The sequence below is a fragment of the Saccostrea cucullata genome, unplaced genomic scaffold, assembly GCF_032062105.1.
Source record: "Saccostrea cucullata isolate Sc308-1 unplaced genomic scaffold, CSIRO_AGI_Scuc_v1 ctg1139, whole genome shotgun sequence".
In the NCBI taxonomy this organism is placed as follows: Eukaryota; Metazoa; Mollusca; class Bivalvia; order Ostreida; family Ostreidae; genus Saccostrea; species Saccostrea cuccullata.
The window spans coordinates 149,612-171,446 of record NW_026924508.1 but is presented as its reverse complement, the minus strand read 5'-3'; the positions used below and the strand labels follow the sequence as shown (position 1 = coordinate 171,446).

At 31.5% G+C, this 21,835-nt stretch overlaps 2 long non-coding RNA genes across 3 annotated transcripts in view; both read left to right on the top strand.

Moving 5' to 3' along the window:
- LOC134266581 (uncharacterized) overlaps positions 1 to 3,613 on the top strand; it is a 33,970-nt gene extending 30,357 nt beyond the window's left edge. The window contains exons 1-3 of one of the 2 annotated variants that reach the window (XR_009992000.1): positions 2,251 to 2,317; positions 2,430 to 2,558; positions 3,418 to 3,613. This is a non-coding gene — a long non-coding RNA (uncharacterized LOC134266581). Of the gene's footprint in view, positions 1 to 2,250; positions 2,318 to 2,429; positions 2,559 to 3,417 lie in introns of those variants that run through there. The other variant, XR_009992001.1, reaches the window with a different exon arrangement.
- Positions 3,614 to 8,983: 5,370 nt separating this feature from the next.
- Positions 8,984 to 10,658, top strand: LOC134266580 (uncharacterized). Its single transcript, XR_009991999.1, has 3 exons — positions 8,984 to 9,361; positions 9,464 to 9,537; positions 10,132 to 10,658. It is a non-coding gene; the product is annotated as an uncharacterized LOC134266580 (long non-coding RNA).
- Positions 10,659 to 21,835: the final 11,177 nt, after the last annotated feature.

The following is a 21,835-nucleotide window of genomic DNA, read 5'->3' as shown; positions in this document are numbered from 1 at the left end:
CTTAATAACAATACTTGTAAAGGTGAGTCAAATGTTTTTTTAAAAGTCAGAATAATTTAGATATTTTCAAGAGAAAAATATATTGTAAAAGAACATCACTTATATGAAGGAATAATACAATTGTGCCCTTGCGGATTCTCTGAGTGTAATTGCTTTCATCCTTGTGTGGAATTGACGTTTAGAATTGGATGTGGTGTTGCCTGTATGTGCCCAGACTGTGAACATATGTTCGACTGTGAGCAAAATATAGGTACAAGTCTCCAACTTTATACAAGATCATAAATATATATCCCTAAGGAGAGTTGATATACTATTTTTACCCTTGTGTTTCCGCCCGGGTGTGTCTTTCTGTACCAAATTATTGTCACAGTTTCTCAGCATCCTCCCTATCACAGGTGCTTGAAATTTTAACACACTTTTATTTTATGCATTCAGTGTATAATGGAGAATTTTTTAACAATTCTGCACAATTTTGAATACTTTATATATTTTACACTCGTTTAATTTTCGCCCTTAATTCACCTTAGTCGGAAGTCGGCGAACTTACAACGGGGCGAAATATAAGTAAACAGTGTACTATCTCAAACAAAAATCTTTCTGGGCAAATTCAAAACGGGGCAAACATGTTTCCAAATGTGAAATATGGGGAGAAAGCAACTTTTTATACAGTAATTTTTAACTAGTTAAAATGTGTTGCTAGATAACGATAAAATTGGAATGAACCTCTTTATATTATATATAGCTCCGCCCTAGCACTAGCACTATATAGACGTCACCATTGCCGGTGAAGGGCTGCAAATTAGGCCTATGCTCGGCACTTACGGCCTTTGAGCAGGGAGGGATCTTTATCGTGCCACACTTGCTGTGACACTGGGCCTCGGTTTATACGGTCTCATCCGAAGGACCGCCCCATTTAGTCGCCTTTTACGACAAGCAAGGGGGTACTGAGGACATATTCTAACCCGGATCCCCAAGGGGCTTTTTATAAAAGATAACACATCAGTACTTTGATAATGTCTTATATTTTGTAGAAAAAAATATCAGTACGTAAAAAAAAAAGTAATCAAGAAAACGATTCATTTTTAGGACACGTTGTCTCCATCGGTAGGAATATCCTGATCATGCATTGAGAATGAGAAAACTGCTTGTTACAACTAAAATGGCTTTATGAAAAAAAAATTCAATCATCTGACTACTGACTTTCAAAGAGTTATATATTAAATTTCTATATATTTCTGTCTCATTGTTATACAGTTTGTTGATGATTTTTAAAAAGCCATTTCATAACAAAATAAATAAAGGTATACCTGTAACTAGTTGTTGGTTTTTGACATACATGTTCGTGTTAAAGGACCGTTCACGGTAGCTCAGTCGGTAAAGCGTTCACTCCGTGATCGGGAGGTCGTGAGTCGCGGCCGCGACTGACCTAGTTGATAAAATGTGTAGCAATTGTTCCTTCGCCATGCGCTCGGCACTTTGAAGTGAAAGTTGCGGGTCCTTCGGATGAGACCTTACAAACCGATGCCCCGTGTCAGCGGCAGGTTATGGCACGATAAAGATCCTTCGCAGGTAGGTTAAGGTTACAACCAAATATTCTACTTGCCTATATGTTATGACGTCATAGTAACATACCCGCGTTCACTGCTCAATGGCCCTGAGTGCACAGTAAAGATCAAAATTTGACGCCCTTCGCCGGCATACGGTGACGTCTCCATATGAGAGAAAAATTCTCAAGAGGGACGTTAAACAATATACAATTATTCAATCAATTGTGTTAAAGGATGCAGGTGCATTTTGAATGATTCATCAAACAAAGCCATTGAACAAAAGTTCAAACTACTTATATGTGCTCGAGTATACTAAAACGTAAATTATATTTTATTATTTTATTCTCTGGATGTAATAAAACTTGCAAAATTAAAACAAAAATCAAATTCCTCAACATTTCCGCCTTTTGAATGATTAACATGTGGGTAAACACTTAAAGAGTGGATTGATACACAGAGTTTCCATATAGTTTCAAAACATTTACCTCAAACTTCACTCTGTTGAAATGAAGTTTGTAAACCTTCTTTTTGTTTATATATTACTTCCATGTTTTCGGACTGAAAATAAATCTTGTTATGACAGGTAAAAATTAATATTCATTCTTTTTTATATAATACAGAGAATTTAAAAAAAGAATGATTATATAATAATTCAGATGTAAGAAAAAAAGTAAAGTTTGCTGTATTTTTTAAAAATATTTTCAGCTTAGAAAACGGAAAAATTACGAAATGCTGTAAAGATCACTACTTAGTAAACAATACTTGTATAGGTGAGTCAAAGATTTGTTTAAATGTCAAACTAATTGAGATGTTTTCAAGAGAACACTTTACTGTAATAGGAAATTACTTTTATTTAATGTATAATACTCTTTCTTATATTAGTGTGCCCTTCCGGATGCTCTGAGTGTAATTGTTTTCAAGCTTGTGAGGGATTGATGCAACGATCTGGATGTGATGCTGCCTGTTCTTGTCCAGCCTGTAAACAAACGTTCGACTGTAAGCAAAATACAGGTACAAGCCTCCAACTATATACACGATAATAAGAATTTATGTATATACATGTATGTGATAATTATAATTTATGAGAATTTACGCATTTTCACTAAAAGATTTCTTAGAAAATCATTTTTGTGCAAAATAATAATCAACATTTTGCTAATTCCTTTGGTGAAGCATTCTCATATAGAATATTCACTTTTAGGTACAAAATATGGTCGTTATACATTGAATACCTTAGGCATGTCGTAATGTTGGGTTTATTTTTGTACAGGTTTGAGGTCGAATCCATATTTATCACTATGCATGTACATAAAAAGAAATCTTTGCATTTTATCTTAAACTTTCTAGGTAGATGTTTCAATTTAATAGACTTTGCAGGAATCATTCGTGGTGGTTGTAATTCTTTTTTGTACTAAATAAATCGTCCTGTCCATCCGTGCATCTGTCCGTACAAAGTTTACATCACATCTGAACTTATGTATACTCTCATTAGAGCGTATATATACATAAAACCTGAAGTATTTTTTATAATAATAAAATCATGTATTTACAACTAAATTAATGTCATGTAATAATTCATTGCATCAAAGTAAACCTCCTTTGAAGAATGCATGTTGCGATCGCCTTTCAGTTTTTCATCAAATTAATGATTTTTTTAAAATGATGCAATATTAATATATAAAGGTTTAAAAGTGAAATATATCTTACATGTGTGTTCATTTATTCTCCTGCCAAACGACCAGCTTGTTTCTTTTCTTTTTTCTTTTTCTTTTTTTTTTTTTTTTTTGGTTAAAAATAAAAGCAGGCAAAAAAAAAATTAATAGCATTTAGAAGTGAAATATGTTATTTATTAAAGTAAATGATATTACAGGTTCCAACACGAACACATTCATTCATTTCAACACCTCTCAGATGTTAACAACGAAATTGGAAGGAATCATTCAAACCACAAAACCATCAAAAAATACCATATCACATTCCAATTACAGTTATGCTATAATTATCGTCGGAACTCTCCTAACTGTTGTATTTTTAATAATACTAGTCAGGGAAGTGCGGAAATTTCGAAAAAAAATCGATGCAACCTCAACATGCAAATAATGCTGATCCACAATGTTATGAAAATACAGATGGTACTGGTGTTGAAGCAGTAATTCTTCGAAGTATATAAAAAAGTAAATTTGCTTAAGTTGTATCAATGACAGTGTTACAGAATAGCATGGATTGGTATACTCGTATTTTGGTTGTAACACTGATATCAGATTTGCCTCAATGGCGATACTAGAAACGTATGAAGATAATTTTATTCCACGTAGAAGGATTCTTCTTCCAGGGCGGAAACATTTAGGTGATAATATTGGTTTTAGAAGGTAGACAGATTGTTTGAATACCTGATCTTAACAGACAGAATAATAATTAATATACTCATATCAAAAGAGAAGAGTAGATCTAATTCATTTCTAGCAGGAAGCTTTTGGATTTATTCAACAGAAATATACATATATCTTGAAAACATCCAAATGAGAGAGCTACAGGATTTTTTATGTGATAATGTATGATTATTTGCCTTTTGTTGTTTCAAATCTTAAATACTGTACCAACTGAAAACTGAGGAGAAAATGTTAAAGAAAGTCATTTCTCAGAGATTTGTCATACTGAAATCTTGACTGTCTGACTTGACAAATATTTCATAGGTCTTTGAAAGGATGTGTTAACCTGTAACTAAATGTATGTCACACATTTAAAAAGCACGTACCTACATTTTGTGCATACGTGTAAACATCATGCACAACATCTGTTCTAATATCTGCTGTCGAATTTTTGTTTCAACAAAACACAGTTAAAACCTTTTAAGTAGCAAGAAGAAACTCTGTGAACATTAAATATCAAAAGTTAAATATCATCTTATTGTACTTTTTTGTGATAAATAAAAAAAAATCGGAATGAATTTTCTTAATATCCTTAAGGTTTAATGAAATATCCTAATGAGATTTGATTTCAATTATTTTCGGAAATATTATTTTAAATTCAATATCATTATTAATATTTTTAAAGAATTTAAGAGAATATTTCTAAAGCCCTGTCAAGAAATATTGAGATATCTGATGAATGTATATGATCTACTTGACTAAAATTAAACCATTTCAAAAGTGAACATCCTTAAAAAAAAACTAAACAACATGCAATACAACTTCTGTATCATGCAAGCAAATGTGTCTTGTGAAATCATTTATATCTGTTAAAGCAAGTTATATGTCCTAACTCTTAAAGTTAGTCCAAAGTGTCTTGACTGTTCCTTGTTTTAATATAAGACTTTTCAAAAGGCTTACTCGATACAAACAGAAATATAATATTATTTAAGTTTTCATAAAATTTTAGACGTAATTTCGATTTTTTTCTTTTTCTTTGTCTTCTGTTGATTTTAGTAAAAGAATATTAACTAAGAACTGAACTTCATGTATAACAGGGCATGTTATACATTATGTTCCGTAGATTTCCTGCCATATGACTGAGCTTTTTTTTATATAAAAGCAGGCAAAAACAAATATCATCATATAAAAGTGAAATTTGTCGTTTATTAAAGTAAATGACGAAAGAAGTAAAACACAGTTTTAAAAAATGGGGGTAAGAAAAAGGGGACTAAAATATACAGCATAACACCTAAGGCAGAATATTGTACAATCTGAACCTCGGCACAATAATGACATTGTTACATGATGTACACAGGAAAAAAAGGGGGGAGGTCAGGCAGTTTAGAATACGACTTCAAACCTTGTAATCTTTTTTTAAAGTGCAATATTCATTTATTACATGTTGACCAATCTATAAACAAAATAAGTTTTAAAAAAATAAAATGCTCTGAATAACTGTCTGCCAACGAAAAATAAGGGGGGTACAAACAAAATAACAGACAGTCACAATCCAATCAAAGATTGGATCCACTCACGTCTTCAGGATTGTCAGCGGAAAAGGACATATTATCTCGTTGCACATATCCATTATGAGGTACAACTTTTCCCTCTGCTAAAATAAAATCCTCATTTTGTTTCTCAAACGTCAGAATGTGTCTCAGATCACATAACGTAATGTAGATTACAATTAGGGTTTCTTAATGATTTGGTATTTAAAACACTGTACGTATGTCACCAACGACAATAAGCTCATAAGTACTTATCCTAACTGCTTTTAATGTTGTTTATTGATATTTCTTCATTTTTGAAATATGTGCAAATCCACGTGAGTTGAGTTTATATTTTCTCCCTCCAGAATGTGCAAAAAGTGTAATTCACATAAAGATGTATGATATAATGAGGCTTTGAGAACGACAATAAAATCCGGGTCCCGGTTTCCCGACCAAGAGATCTCAACAGCTAGGCTACCAAGAAGGGCAAGCTATAGGTAAAAAATGATTTTTGAAACAACGCAGCACAGTTAAGGTTACAGTAAAGAGGCGGGGCCTAATTTGTACGGGAAATGTTTACTATGACGTCATGCATAATAAAAGGTCTTCAAAATACCACAAAATGAAATTATTTGCTATTTCAAACAGCTGGATAGCTGTATACTACATACACACTTACTTTTACATGCAGTTTTGTCGTTTGTTAAATCCCACAACAGTATATAAACGATGCATCGATCGCAATGCACTTGTCAATGTGATGTCATCTCGCAAAAATGACGCAGTTTGTTCACAGTGAGAGACTAATCAAGTCACATTTTGTATAATGAAAAATGTCTTTTGTTCTCAAATTAAATATTATTTGCAGTAAAATAAAAAGCTGTTAACATGGATGCGATGTATATTTTAGTATTTTATTTATTAACTGTGCGTGCATTCTCCAGACAAGCGATACTGTCGTGTGTTTGTATGCAGATTCATTGAAAATGTAATGGAAGGGCCCTAATAAATCGATTTATTGCAAGGGCATACCCTCAATGTATCTTGTTAAAATTTTACACATAAACTCAAGAAGCATTAAGATATTTGAAAAGTGCTGCGAACCTCTTGAAATCTTGCAAATGAATTAATTATAGCTATATTTAATGTAGTTGACCAGCAAAATATTCAACCTGCCGTCCAATAAATTAAATTTTACCAATTAAAAAAGGGAATCTATATAGGTTCGCAGCACTTTTCACAAACTACATATAGTGTTGAAAGGGATTATAAAATAAACTAAGATTTTTAACTTGGTTATGCCCTTGCAATATTAAAATTTATAATTGACCTCTAAACTGCAACTATAATTGCCAAAGTCATGTGACGTCGACATCACATGACAAGTCTAAGTAAAAAATCTAAATGTCCCCAACATGTAGATTTAAACCTCATTACATTTTTTTTATATCAGTGAACTCCTAAAAAGAATCGCCCATCCTAATAAAGTATGTATATTTTATCTTAAAAAATCGCCGATATTTCCATTTTTAACCTTAACTGTGCTGCGAATACATTTAATTTCAGATTTGTAATGAATGAGAGCTGATACGTATATTATCATAATCTCACTCATATGGAGATGAGAAGCTAATTTTATCCTATGCTTGACACTCACAGCTATTGAGTATTGAGGATTTTCGTACCAGCACCATTGCAACACGGGATTTCAATTCATACGGTCTAATCTGAGGGACATCTCTATACGTCATATATACAGTGGGATTCAATCCAATATCGTATTGAAATAAGCATGGAAACAATTAACAGTTTTATTGCATAGAAATAAGGATGTAATTAAGCATTGTAATTATTAATTTACAATACGCCGTCGATATACATTGTATCAAAATGTCGAGTAGAAAGCTTTTCGCCCTCATGATTTTGAACACATTCTACTTTATTTGAATACAAAAATAGGTCTGGTAATAACGGATCGCCATTGGTACCCATCGGAATTCCTATAGATTCATAGTAAACCTGGTCTCCAAAAACTGCAAAGATATTGTCAATCAGAAACCCAAGCCTCTTTTTGATATCAACTTCAGAGTACTCGTGTGTGTAATCAGAATGATTTTTAATAAATTTTGCCAATGACTATTGAAAATGTTTGTAAATTTACGAGTTCTAATTTCATTTTAAAAAAGCTCTCAATAATGTAAAAAAAAATCAGGGCTTTAATTTATTGTTGGGAAAAGTTGCATATTAAGGGTACTTACCACAAACAAAAAATGGATGCGCGGGTTGATATATATTTTTTGACTGATTTTGATTTGAAATGACATAAATAATAAATCCCTGAAATATAAAGAAATCGTAGGATTTCCTTGGTGCTTATATATGAGATTTTGTTTTGCCTTCTATATAATTCCATACAAAATTTTGCACAATTTTTTAACCTTATGACAAAATCTTATATAATTCTCCCACTCTACTTGGTAAACATTATTCAGGTTGTCAATTTAAATGTAAATCTATGAAAAATAATGCTGATTTCTGAAAAAAGTTTGTTTGTGTTATTTATCCTTAAGTTGAAAGGTTGTAAATTGTTATGCTTGTAATTTTGCAAAAACTTTGTGATTTCAAATTTTACAAAAGTTCTTTACAATTTTTATGTATTTTTTATCTTATATATACCAATTCTCGAAAATATTGTTACACAGTACTCCTCATGTATGTCTCTCCTTCACTAGTACTACAGTAACTGTTTATATCTTATTGAGTAGTAAAGAGAGAGGCTTGGTGTTATATTAACTTAAAGAGGCTATTTTTCTTTGTCTGTAAGCATTTTCATGAAGGTCGCAATCCATATAGATATCTTAAATCAACCATTTTGGTTGTTGGGAATATTTAAGGTATTCAAAACTGGTATATAATTTAAAGAATTTCCTCCTTATAAGAAAGGAAGCTATTGGTATAAGTTGCATATCATATGTAGAATTAAATCTGCACTCCTCTTAAATATAGATTTAAAAAGTGAGCCTTTCAAAGAAAGATAATGTTGATACCTACTTTGTCAGAAGGGACAATACGTTCTGATCGTGCATTCAATTATATTTAGTTTTCAATTCTGAATTATTGAACACAGAGGGATAGTTGTTTGTTTTTTGTTTTTTTTTTTGTTTTTGTTTTTTTTTGTTTGTTTGGTGGTTTTTTTTTTTTGTTTTGTTTTGTTTTGTATTTTACCAATCATTCGCTTAATGGAAGATTTTAATATGCATCTGATTCTTTGGATCCATTCTGACAACATGTTAAAAGGTTTTCTTTTTATGTCAAAAATGTATATTAAGGTTACCTTCCTACTTTAGTGCGTTTAATTGCTCTCTATTCTGACACAAAGGGGATTGAAGATTTTTTTGCAATTAATTGAAAGCAGACCTTAAAACTCCAACGCCAAATTTTTAAACACTCATGGAAATGGGTACTTGACCTTTAAAACTTTTCGGAAATATCACATGTAAATTATTCAATATATGACATTGATAAAGTACTTTTTTGTAATATCGTTTGAAATTACTAAATATTTTCTCGCTCTGACATTAAGCCAATTTTCAAGCTCTTCCAGAATTTTCAGACATTTTTTGATCGGATATCTAATTTGGTATTGTCAATATTTCATCGACTGGTGTTACAACAGGAAATATTAGAAATTTTATTTAAAGATTTTAAATACATGTTTATTTAGGAGAAAAACCTTTCCTGCTTTTTATCATCTTTGCACTAATTTAGAGGTTGTTTGTTTCAATTAAATCCAGTTTCACAAGTTTCGAAGCATTTGACTCTGTTTAAGTATAAAGTTTTGTTACCTTATCGTTTTTGTTCATCTACTACTTTTATGTTTCTGGTGTGCTGCTCGTGAAATTTGCTGCGAAAGGTGAGGGCAATTAAATTCCTTAATTTTAATTTTAAAAGTTTTTTCCCTTAATTACTTAATTTTAAATGATATATGATATTAAGTTGATTTTTTTTGTTTTAGAATAAAAGATGGTGAAATCACAAAATGTTGTGAAAATTATCATTTAGTAAATAACACATGTATACTACATGTAGGTAAGTCTTAAATATTTATAATGCCTCGTTAAGAATCTTTAAAAAATAAACATTTTTATTTGCAAACGCAAACCTTCAATTGAAATAAATGGCAATTATAGTCAGAAAACTATCTAAGTTTCTTGCAAGTGGCTCTTGTTGTTTTTTTTTCTGAGAAATGAGATAGGAAAGTATGGATCTTGATGTATTGAAATGCTTGTATGTAAATAGAGAGTATGTAAATATAATGTTCAACTATGGATATACAATAGCGAAAATCTGCTGTGTAATCCTTAAAGATCTTAAAAAAGGGTTTTATGTTTTAAAAGTAATATTAAGAATATGTCCCCTTAGCAAACAAGATGAAAGAGAATAAAGAAATAAGTCACTTTACAATTTTTTTTCTAAAAGAGTTTGTCAATATACAAAATGATCTTAGCATAAATGACAATCAGTAAATATATTTGATAAAAACAAAAGATTTGAGTTTTAAAAGAGTAAATAATTTCCCTAATTTTTTTTTTTTACATATATTTTAGTTGATCCTAAACAGGAAATAAAGTCTAATTAGAGTAATTGTCCGTTATTAATATGAAAACGAAATTTATATTTCAGAATCTAAAACGGATAACCCACAGTCTTCACAGTCTTCAAGAATATTTCCTGAAAGAGTTATCGAAAGCACAAATGGAATCAGTAAAGCTACTAGGAATCTTCTTACACGTGTTACATATGGATCTATAATGCTCACTGTGTTCTTAAAGAAAGTGACCTGAGAAATTAACAAGGATTCATTAGGATATATGGTCGATACAATGACCTTGTCAGCAAATACAATTTATCATTGAGTCAAATGCTGACTGACGTTTTTCATACCAATTGTTAGTCCATTATTTATACACTGAATTGACAACGGATTTTTTCCGTTATTTTCTGATTATGACAAGGAGCACACGGCGGGTGTGACCAGTCGGCAGGGGATGCTCACTCCTCCATGGCACCTGATCCCACTTCTGATGTTTCGGAGGTCCGTGTTTGCTCTGCTCTTATTTTGTATATTGTTTAATGGACTTTGAGATTGAATATTGTTCGTTTTCGCCATATCCTATCCGTTCAGCTACGACTGATCTGACCTAAATTATCTTTAAAGTATAGATAAAACAGGTGTTTGAAATGAAATTCTTATGACTTTATGAATTCAAAAAAAGGACATTAATTCACATTTATAGTATTTTTGTTCAATTGATACTTTCCAAATATGATGTTATATTTTTAAACTGTCTCCACTATTTACAAATCAACGTTTTCCTGCTTAATAATGATCCTGCAGCAACTATTTAGTTGTTTTGCTTCAATTCAAATTGTTTTAAAAAATATTTGTGTTTATGTGTGTGTATTCATAATAAGTCAATAAAATCTGCATTTGGAATTGAAAAGAATAAAAATAACTTTAATTTGACACATCTTAGAGTCTGGAAGATTCTTCACAATACAGCTGATTCATGATCTGATTACTTTGATGTAAATGATTACAGCTTTATCAGACTGACTTACACAAGATTGAACGTTTCAGTGGTTATTTAATAATAATGTACGATTTTTACAAACACAAAGCTTTTATACATATTTTTAGAATGGTAATACGCATTATATGGCTCTTATTCCCAATCACAGAAGTTTAAATAAAAGTTTCAATAGAAAAATATTTTCAAGAAGATTGATACATTATATCTAGTTCTCTAATTATGCATTAAAGTTAATGATAATACCAGCATGTCCCTCGATATAGCCAATTACAATCATTGCATCATCATAAAAGTGTTTTAATTTCCAATGAAATAATAAAAAAAGAATAATAACACAATCTCATACAAAATTAAAGAAAATCATTTATTTTTTTTTTATTATTTTAAATTTCTAATTTTTTTTCACAAGTTGAAATTTGCTTTCCCTTAGAATAAAATATGATCTGAAATATAAGAAGATAAGAGATACGTACTAGTATGTTTCCTTTCAATTTCCCTTTTCTTATATTGCATTTATAATCACCTCCCATTTTACAGTCTCCTTGGCCATTGTGAAGATAAAGATGAGACTGACGTTTTTTCATACCAATTGTTAGTCCATAATTTATACACAGAATTGACGACGGATTTTTCCGTTATTTCCTGGTTGTGACGGGGTGCACGCGGCGGGTGAGACCGGTCAGCAGGGGATGCTCACTCCTCCATGGCACCTGATCCCACCTCTGATGTTTAGAGGTCCGTGATTGCTCTGCTCCTATTTTGTATTGTTTTATGGAGTTTGCAATTGAATATTGTTCGTTATCTCCATATCTTTCATAAAGAGACAATGACTAAAAAAATATGGTTGATACCCGAATGAATGATTTTTTTATTGTGTTAAGTTCACAAATCATAAATTTTATGTTTGAATGATGAAAACTGTTACATATGCGAGATACCCTAAAAATAAAATCTAAGTATTTTGAATTCAGCTACAAATATGGAATAAATTTTTAATAAAACGATATCCAATAACCCGTTTATATTTACCATTGCACGCATGCACATAATTGCAAATTCCTTGCACCAAAGAGGAAAAAAACTTCAAACAGTGCAAGGCTGATGTTGAACGATAAAGGTCCAGACGATACAGAAATATTTTGTTATCAAATATGTTGGAGTAAATTCCGATTTTATACGGAAGAAAAACAAACATTGGTATGGAGCAAATACAGTAACATTCAATGCCCGAAATGAAAGAATATGTTAATTGAATGTTTAAAAGAAACAAAAAATATCAGTTATAGTAGGTAAAATGGGTTGGATATTTACGCAGTTTTCAAGCGTGAATTTGCTTCTTCAGCTTCTAATTTTAGTCTTTGGATGTGCTGGTTTAGACGCCTGTTTGGTTGGGTAAGTATGTCTTATACAATTGTTCCTAACAGCGGATTGTTAAATTTTTATGAAATTTTGATTTTAAAGAGTAAAGTCAAAATAAAATCATATTTATGCAATTTCTTTAAAACAATTTTGGTTCTACTTCAGACCAGTTGCAAATGATTCCGATTCCGAATGCTGTTACAATTTTTACAAAGTAAATAATATTTGCCAAGATACGAAATATTATTTGTACTGAGTAACCTGTTTTTAAAAGATGAAATAAGAGTGGAAATAAAAATTCTAAAAAAAAACATCGAATGAAATAATTTTCCAATGACTTTTTCACATGTTCTGTATGCAAATCTGAAATTTGATTTGAAAGAGACATTTGTTTAGAATGAAATTTTACCTATTCATTGTAATAAAGACAAATAACAAATAAAAACCTAAAAAGAGCACTTTCTATATAAAAAAAATTAGTTATTATTTTTTTGGGCAGTGACATATTTATAGGTATTTTATAAAAATAGAAAATAAGGTTGAGTACAATTATCAAAAGAAATTGGTAAAATACCAACGAAATTCGAGTTTCTCTAAGGATAAAAAGTATAATTTTGAGTTAATTGGCAAATTTCTTCTTCTAATTATATTTTGTGCCTAATATAAGATGTTTTTCTCACAAAGAATGCCTAGCAGGCTATTTTGGAGACAAGTGTGATATGAAGTGTATATATCCGGAGTATGGGAAATCTTGTGCATTGAAGTGTGATTGTTCGATTTCACAGTATCACAATGAAAAGGGTTGTTCTAACGATCAACATTTTAAAAGCAAATGGAAATCTTTTAGTTGTATTCTCAGTGAAATTACTGACACCTTGTGATCAATTCAACTGACTGAATTTCTTTTATGTCGATTTTTTGTTCAGGTTAAAGTACTTTCTTTTTATATATTTTTTGTAGCATTCAGTGCGGAAAAAAACTGATGAAAGAAAAATTCATACCACAAAAATTGTTGACTCTTATACAATTTATCGCCAAAAAGCGGTGGAAAATGCAACTGTCCTCAGGATTTTCTTAATTTATTTTTGTACAGTCATATCAAGTTTTCTTGTTTTGTGGATTTTGTATGAGTTGTACATTTTCTATAAAGTGTTAAAAGAGAATGGAAAAGTGAATGTTAATACCAATGAGGAAAATATTTACGCAGAAATGAACAACACCAATGATAATAACAGATTCCTTAGAAATATACATGAAACATAAAAGTACTGAGTTTACTCTAACCAAATAAATGTAGGGTTTGTTATTTGGTGTATGTAGAAGTGCTTGTCAGATATGATATTGATCTTTAAAAAGTTATGTTTATTAGATATCTTCAATTCCCTCTCTATAGTTTGTCAAACGGGAAATAGAAATTTTGGAAGATGTTGTTAAACATAAAGTGCAAAAAATCCTGAGTTACTGTTCTATCCGAGAGTTGTTTAATAAATAATGACATGAACTCTAAGACATATAACACAGATATGATGCAATGTTAAGCTTGGCTTTCTCTTATGATCGAATGCATTGATATCAGTTTATATGACCACTTATCTTCTCATATTTTCATTGTGAGAAGCTTGAAAACATAGGCTATTAGAGACACTGCAATAAAAATGAATAGTAATTAAAGAATTAGTAAACTATAGCGAAATTAAATGCTTCATTGAAGCTGCTGTAAAACTTGTTAAGAATAAAAAAAAATTCACTGAAATTGTAAAACTTCCAGCAATATATCTGTTTTACAGACACATGATCAGGTGGATTTTAATGAACAATAATGATATGATGGTACGAAAGCCCAGAAGGCTCATTCGAGATTCGAAATACGAGATTCGAAATTCGAGATTCGAAATACGAGATTCGAAATTCGAGATTCGAAATTCGAGTTTCGAGATTCAAGATCCAAAATAACCAATCAAAAGGCGGTTTGAGATTCAATTACTCCCCTTTATTAATTTTTACTATTAAGAAATCGTTGATTATTTTAATACCGAGGAGGTCATTTTATTAAATTACAACGCAAGAAAAAGTGTTACATATTATCAAAACGAAATTTAAAGAAATATTGGATTTTGCTCTACAAGATATGCTTAATTAATTTATAATAGCTTCTTAAATGTCATAAGATATTTATATAAAGAATATATATATTTCGTGTTATCTACTTTGTATACAGGGTTGTTGACATAATAGTAAACTTAGATTAACAGTACATGCATCCCCCCTTTTTTCCGAACATAATTTTTTACTCTTGAAAATGTTCATCGAAAGGTCGGTTGCCAAGCCCCCACCCCCAACCTCCACGTTTTGGTACAGTAGTGCAGTATAGTCAAAGAAGTTTAAGTAGTAGTGTATTAAAAGAAATTAGGTACTACATTGTAAATGAAGTTCGATCCCCCCCCCCCGTCCCCTTTCACGAAATAGGATTTTCGGGTTTGGACAATTTTTTTCTGTCAGTTTTTATTTCCAGGTTTGAAAATTATAATATTTTTGTCTGCCCCCCCCCCCCCCACTCCACCCCATTTTCAAAATCGATGCTTCGTCTCTGTAATAATTAGTACTACGGGTTTCAAGGTGGATAGTGTTTGTGACACGGTATTAGAAAGTGGCCAGTGACCAAGTTTATGAAACCAATAGACAGCCCCTTAAATACGGATGGCTGAAACATGCATGCTTAGTAAAGATAATGAACCATTGGGAATAATAAATTTAAAAAAATCATTGTTAATCCCCTTATCCCCACCCCAACCTCAAATAGGGGTTATCATGGTAATTGGAAGTTATTTTTGAATGGACATAAGCATTAAGTAACTGTTTTCTATAGTATATTATATAAGAAAAAATATTACGGGAATGGCCAAGTGGGAGGGGGGGGGCAACATTCAAGTTACAATAAATATATATTCGATAATTATTTAAAAGGAAACCGCTCGGGTCTAGCAAGATACATACCCATTCATTACACAAGTTCATACATCTTCAGGATCATCGAGTTCTTGATCTTTATTTTTATGTAGATTTTCGTAAAATTTTCTAACTTCTTCCAAGATCTCTTGTTGTTAGTTTACATATTTGCCATCATTATTAATCAAGTTGTTGATATTCTTATTTACGTTATTTCGTTTTTCTAGGGCACAAAATATGTTGTAGGTTTCCTAATAGAGGAAATACATAAAAATTAAGTTTTCAATTAATTATCTTGGTCTAAGGCTTTGATAACTTGAATTAATTAAAAATCATAGATACAATACAGACTGGAATTTATTTTATTTTATATCAAATAGTAGATGAGTCTAGCTAAGCTGCAGAACTGTGGCGTTATTATTTTATATTTTAGTCTCTGACCATAGCGTTATGGTCAAAGACTCAAATATACTAGTAAAACCATAATGCTCATATTATTGGGGGGGGGGGGCACAGCCACACATTTTCAGTTTTCAACAACCAAAAATTTCTTGACAACCAAAAACAAAGCAAAAAAAGTCATCAGATGTTTTTAATGAGGGGGCACAAAATTGAGGGGGCACAAGCATATGGTAGTTGTGCTTTCTATAGTATTTTATATATCGGCAAAATTATGGGGGGGGGGGGGGGCACAATATAACGAAAGGTACCCTCATTAGTATTTCGTATAAATAATAATTTTCTCCCTCATCAATGTTCTTATTAAAAAAAAAGTCAACCGAAGAATTCCGCAATTCAACGATAAGACCATATAATATTCTATATACGTATCTATTGTTTTGTTTAATGAGGAAAAATAAGAATGTATATATATTTTCCAAAATGTAACCTAAAATTCCTTTTCATTTCGTTTTAATACATATATCTTTTTTTCTTGCATTATCATTTAAGCAAATGACCCATTTGATATGAATATATTCAACGATTTCTTGATAGTAAAACTTAATAAAGGGGAGTAATCAAAGTTTACCCTGCCTTTTGATTGGTTGATTTGGATCTTGAATCTCGAAACTCGAATTTCGAATCTCGAATTTCGAATCTCGTCTTTCGAATCTCGAACCTCGAATGAGCCTTCTGGGATTTCGTAATGATGGGTATCAAAGGGTTGGTACCGTCCATGACGACAAGGACTTACAACTACATGTACCAGTTTTCCGTTTGCCAAAACTCAACAAATTATCACTTAAGATATTTGACTTTTAGAAACATAAACAATTTGGAGGTAGGGCACACTATTTTAAATAAACATTTGACAGTAAAAAAAAAAAGCCCAGTACTCAATGGCCACCCTATGTTTCGAAAAATTAGTGAAAACGACTGCACGTAAGAATATCTAAACCATTATTTAAAAAATCAGAAATTGTAGATATCCACGTTTATCTGAAAATTCAAACAGATAAGTAAACGTTCATCCATTGCTTAAAACCCTCAAAACAAATTTACAATAAAATACACTTGAAAATAACAGCAAACGTCTGAAAAGAGCAAACTATTGCAAAAGGACAAAGACAGTTTTATATGCCAGTTTCTTAAATATTATTGTTAGTGGTCTTATTGTTGAAATACTTATTCGGGGAGGCAGTTCAGATTTTGCAGGTGTCTAGAATGCAAAGTTTTTGCAAAAAAAGTCAAAGGTTTATGAGAGTAAGGATACAGAATCAGGAATCCTTACGTTATATTTCTTCATGACAGCGTCCAAACTCACCCTCCTTGAAGAGTAAGTGTTTTGTGGATAAACAGAAATCTAATGTTTTATCATACCAACAAAAATCTTCAGTACTGTAAACCTTTGACTTGATTCATTTTCCAAACCTAAAAAACACCTATCAGAAAGAAGAAACAAGTCGAGGAAATCATAGGATTTTCCATTTCCAGTAAACGTAGGGGCATACTCATAAATGAGTTCTAAAAACAATCAGAGATTGGTTGAAATGTTACGGACGTGTATTTCAATTAAAAGAGAATGTTTAAGTTCAATCATTATGGCTTTTAGAGAATAAATAACAGATATAAAAAAAAATCGACAATAATAAAATCCATGGGTTCTATTGGTGAAAACGCGTCATGAATAACTGAATAACGAAAACAATATTTTTAAAGTGAGTTCAAAGGAAACCTGACATGAGCATTTTATCATCAAAGATTTAATCTAATTCACTGGCGTGATGTTATATACAGTACCGACCAGACCCAACCTGACACAAAGCAGTCTGAGTAGTCTCGGGGACTGCTTTCTTTGACTGATAAAGCAGTCCCACAGGGATCCCAGAGCAGTCCCACAGCAGTCCCAAAGCGGTCCATGCAGTCCCAACGGTCCCAGAAAGCAGTCCTAGCAGTCTCAGAAAGCAGTCCAAGTGGGCGAGGCTTATTAATTCAATGGGCCGTGCTTACTCAGGAATGAGTTGTCAAATAAATAATATGGAACTATAAAAGGCAGTTAAAATTGATTCTGATTAGTACGCCAGGAATGCATGTAAGTGAAAATCATTTGTGATCAATACGCCCATAGAAACAATTTGAAAAAAAAATTTATTTAAGGAAGGTTTTCACACCTACTTGTAAGAATTAGAATGAGCATGAATATTTTAATAACAGTTATATTCAATTTCTTTATTTTCTGTGTTTCATACTGGTTCCCATACTAATTTTTCATACAGAAAATAAAACTTGAATTGGTTATTTTCCACCATATTTAGCTTTAAATAGATCCTATCATTCCATACTTTTGGAATACTCTGTGTAACACTTATACTTGTACAGTACCCAAATAACACGCATGATTGGTTTTCTGCCCAAAGATGTTATTTAATTGTTTTGTACATGTACTCTTTTTAAGGATCTGATGTTTAGCCAATTTTTCAGCTCTTCGAAATTTTACAGCTTTTTTATCGGATATCTAAATTGGTATCGTTAATATTCAGGGAACTTTACAAAAAGACTTAATTATATTTTTCATCGACTGGTGTTATTATAAGGAAATATTAGAACTTCTATTTAAAGATTTTAAATACAATGTCATGTATATTTAAAAAATCATTTCCGATTTTTAATCATCTTTGAGCTAATTAAGAGGTAGTGTGTTACTAACAAGTTCATTTTCACAAGTTTTGAAGCATTTGACGCTGTTGAGTATGAGGTTTTGTTACCTTATTGTTTTTATTCATTTACTACTTTTATGTACCTGGAGTGCTGCTCGTGAAATGTGCTATCAAAGGTGAGGGCAATTTAATCCCCACATAATATTTTGAAAAAGTTTTCAATAGTTAATTAGTTTTAATTGATAAATTATATCAAGTTGAATAACTGTTTTCTTTTAGAATTAAAGATGGAAAAATCACAAAATGCTGTGAAAATTATTACTTAGTAAATGATACATGCAAAGGTAAGTCTTAAATGTTTATAATGCCTCTTTTAAAAAATTTCAAAAATTATATATTTTTATTTGTAATAGCCAACTTTTAAATGAAATAAATGACAATTACTGTCAGTAAAATAGAGGATATGTAAATATTATGTTCAAAAATGGATATTCAAGAAATAAACAACATTGTTAAAAAGTTCTCTGGGAAATGATTTCTTAGTTGGTCACGTGATTAAATTCCCTTGAAGCCCGACATTAACGTTAAAATACAACAATTCTGCATTTAAAATTAATTTGTCACTTTTTTTCTCGCAAAGTTGGTTTGCGTTATTTAATTTTGCAACGTCACAAACGTCACAAACGATTCTTACGTCTACAAAGCACACAAGTTTTGAAGGGCGCTAAATTTAAATCCACATTAAAGATTACCGAGATAAACAGTTATGAAGAGGAAAAATTAGAGAATATAAATATTAGCATTGAATTAATATTTTGGGATGTCTTCGGCCAGGTGTGTAATAGGACCGAAGACATTCCAAAAATATTAATTCACTGCTTAAAAAGAGCTTCTGAACATTGTTTTTGTGTATTAGTACATGTAAGCCACTGACAATAAAGTCACTGCTCAATGGCCTTAAGTGTCGAATATATATGTTAAAAATTTTTATCCCTCATCGGCAAGTGGTGGCGTCTATAAATAAGAGAAAAATCTCGAGAGGGACGGTAAACGCAAACAATCTATCAATCAACTAGATGCTGTCATGAGACAGTAATACCCGCACTATGGTATTTGCCTCTAAATACACACTCCTTCATATTGGACTTTCCAAGGAAGAAGTCAAAATAATTCTATAATTTCACCGTACATGTATTCGTCAAACTGAACATAAAATTTTCAGGTGACCATATGATCTATGAGCCTCACATATGTATTTTGAATACTTAATTCATTACCAGTCTGAAATAACAGAATTTAATTAATGATTGAAGTAAATTACTTAATTAGATTCAGATAAATATTTTGCCCATAATTTGGAACTTTTTAAATTTACATTCTCAACGACATAAAATATAATTTTAGTACAAATGATGAATTTATCAAAATGTGCAAACTGATTTTAGTACTTGGTCGGGAAAAAAACCCATTGAAAATACAACCCGTTTAATTTGTCAATGCCTATCTCTCCCCCCCCCCCCACACACACACACACGCTCTCTCTCTCACTCTCACATTTTTTAAAAATATACCTAGATGGCAAAGTTATGTTAAAACATAGTTTATTATGATAGTTTGAAATTTGTTCTTGTACTAAACAGTGTTACTTGTGAACATCTTATTTTCTACATTCACATTGGGTTTGCGTCACCCATTATCATATTTATAGATATCACCTCTCGGCACACCTCGGCCGATTCATGCTGGCAACGGAATCAGCAACGGTTTGTCGAATGAGATTATATAGCACATGTATGCTGACGATGCAGTGTGGTCAGTTAAAATCATTTGTGTTTTAATTGGATTATATGGATTATATTTCATGAATTCGTTGTCATGACCTATGACATTCGGTAAGTACAAGATTTAGTATAGATTGCATAAAAATAAATAAATGCAAATGGTTAGGTTGAAGTTCAAAAAGGGTCAAAGATCATCGCATGCCACAGTCGACAAATTTCACATTGTCAAGTTATCTCCCGTTGCGGACATTCAGTATATACAGGCGCAGATCCAGAAATTTTTTTTCAGAAAGGGGGGGGGGGGTGTCACACCTCAGTCAATCAGCCCAAGATTTCCTGAGAAGCAAATAAAAAATGATAATAAAAACAATGATGGTGGAGTCCCTGTTTTCTAAGGGGGAGGATGTCCAAAGTCATTTTTATTCTCTACAGTACATATATAGTCTTATTTAAATAACTGCTAATTCCAGGGGGGGGGGGTGGTTTGATCTCCCTAGCCACTGACTCCCTGTACCTGAAATGACAATTGAACTTATGACTCCATAATAGTAAAAAAAAATTTTATTTGACTATATATACATATTTTGTTTCCTATGTTTATGTATGTTTGTCTGTCCACAGAACCTTGCCCATAAGTTTTAAGTGGATTGGGCTATACACATGGCTTCAATATTTTATAGGTAAATTTCTTTTGGCAAAACCTTTTAATGGGTACCACCAATTTTGACCTCTTGATCTCTTAAACTTGGAGTTTGACCCACTTTTACAAGAAAAATACCTTAAACTTGGCCTAAGTTTTGAACTGGTGGTGCTAGGACTTTCATGCTCTAACATGTGTAATCATTGTGAACTTTCAACAGGTATAATTATTTTTGACCTAGACCTTAGAGTTGAATGGAATTTAACTTTAACCTTGGCAATAACCTTTGAACAGGTGAGGAAGTTCTAGGGATTTCTCTCTTTTTACACATGTGTATTCCTTGTGACAAGACTTTCCCTTTGATACCAACAATTTTGACCCTTTGACCTTGACCTTGGAGTTTGACTTACATTTGAGAAACTTCAACCTTTGCCAAAAGCTGCCATAACAGTTGCTGTACTAAAAAAACACAGTATACATGTACATATTTTATATTCAACAGATATACATCTGGTCATATCTCTAGTTCTCCCTTGAATGAGACATGGTGATATAAATTTTAAAAAATAATCATGATAAAAGGTTGAAAATACTAAGCTTGTGCATATTAAAATACACTATTAACTATTTATAAGCTCTGTTTTCTGAAATGTGAAATTTTCAGATTATACCAGTTTAGCTTTATTTTGCTACCCAAAGGTGTATATTGTTTTTGTCCTTGTTTGTTAACTATTTATAAGCATACTGTTTTCTATTTGGTAAGCATGTACTAATTTCTGTTGGTCCATCTGTTTGTCATATGCTAAACTTTTCACTTTTGAACCATTAACTTCTTAAGAACCACTGCGCCAATTTCAACCAATTTACATTTAAATATGCATCAGGATAAGGACTTTTTCCAACATAAATCTTCTTCTCAAATGAACAGCAAAGACATTTTTATTGTTTTTCCCCATAACTTTTGATTTT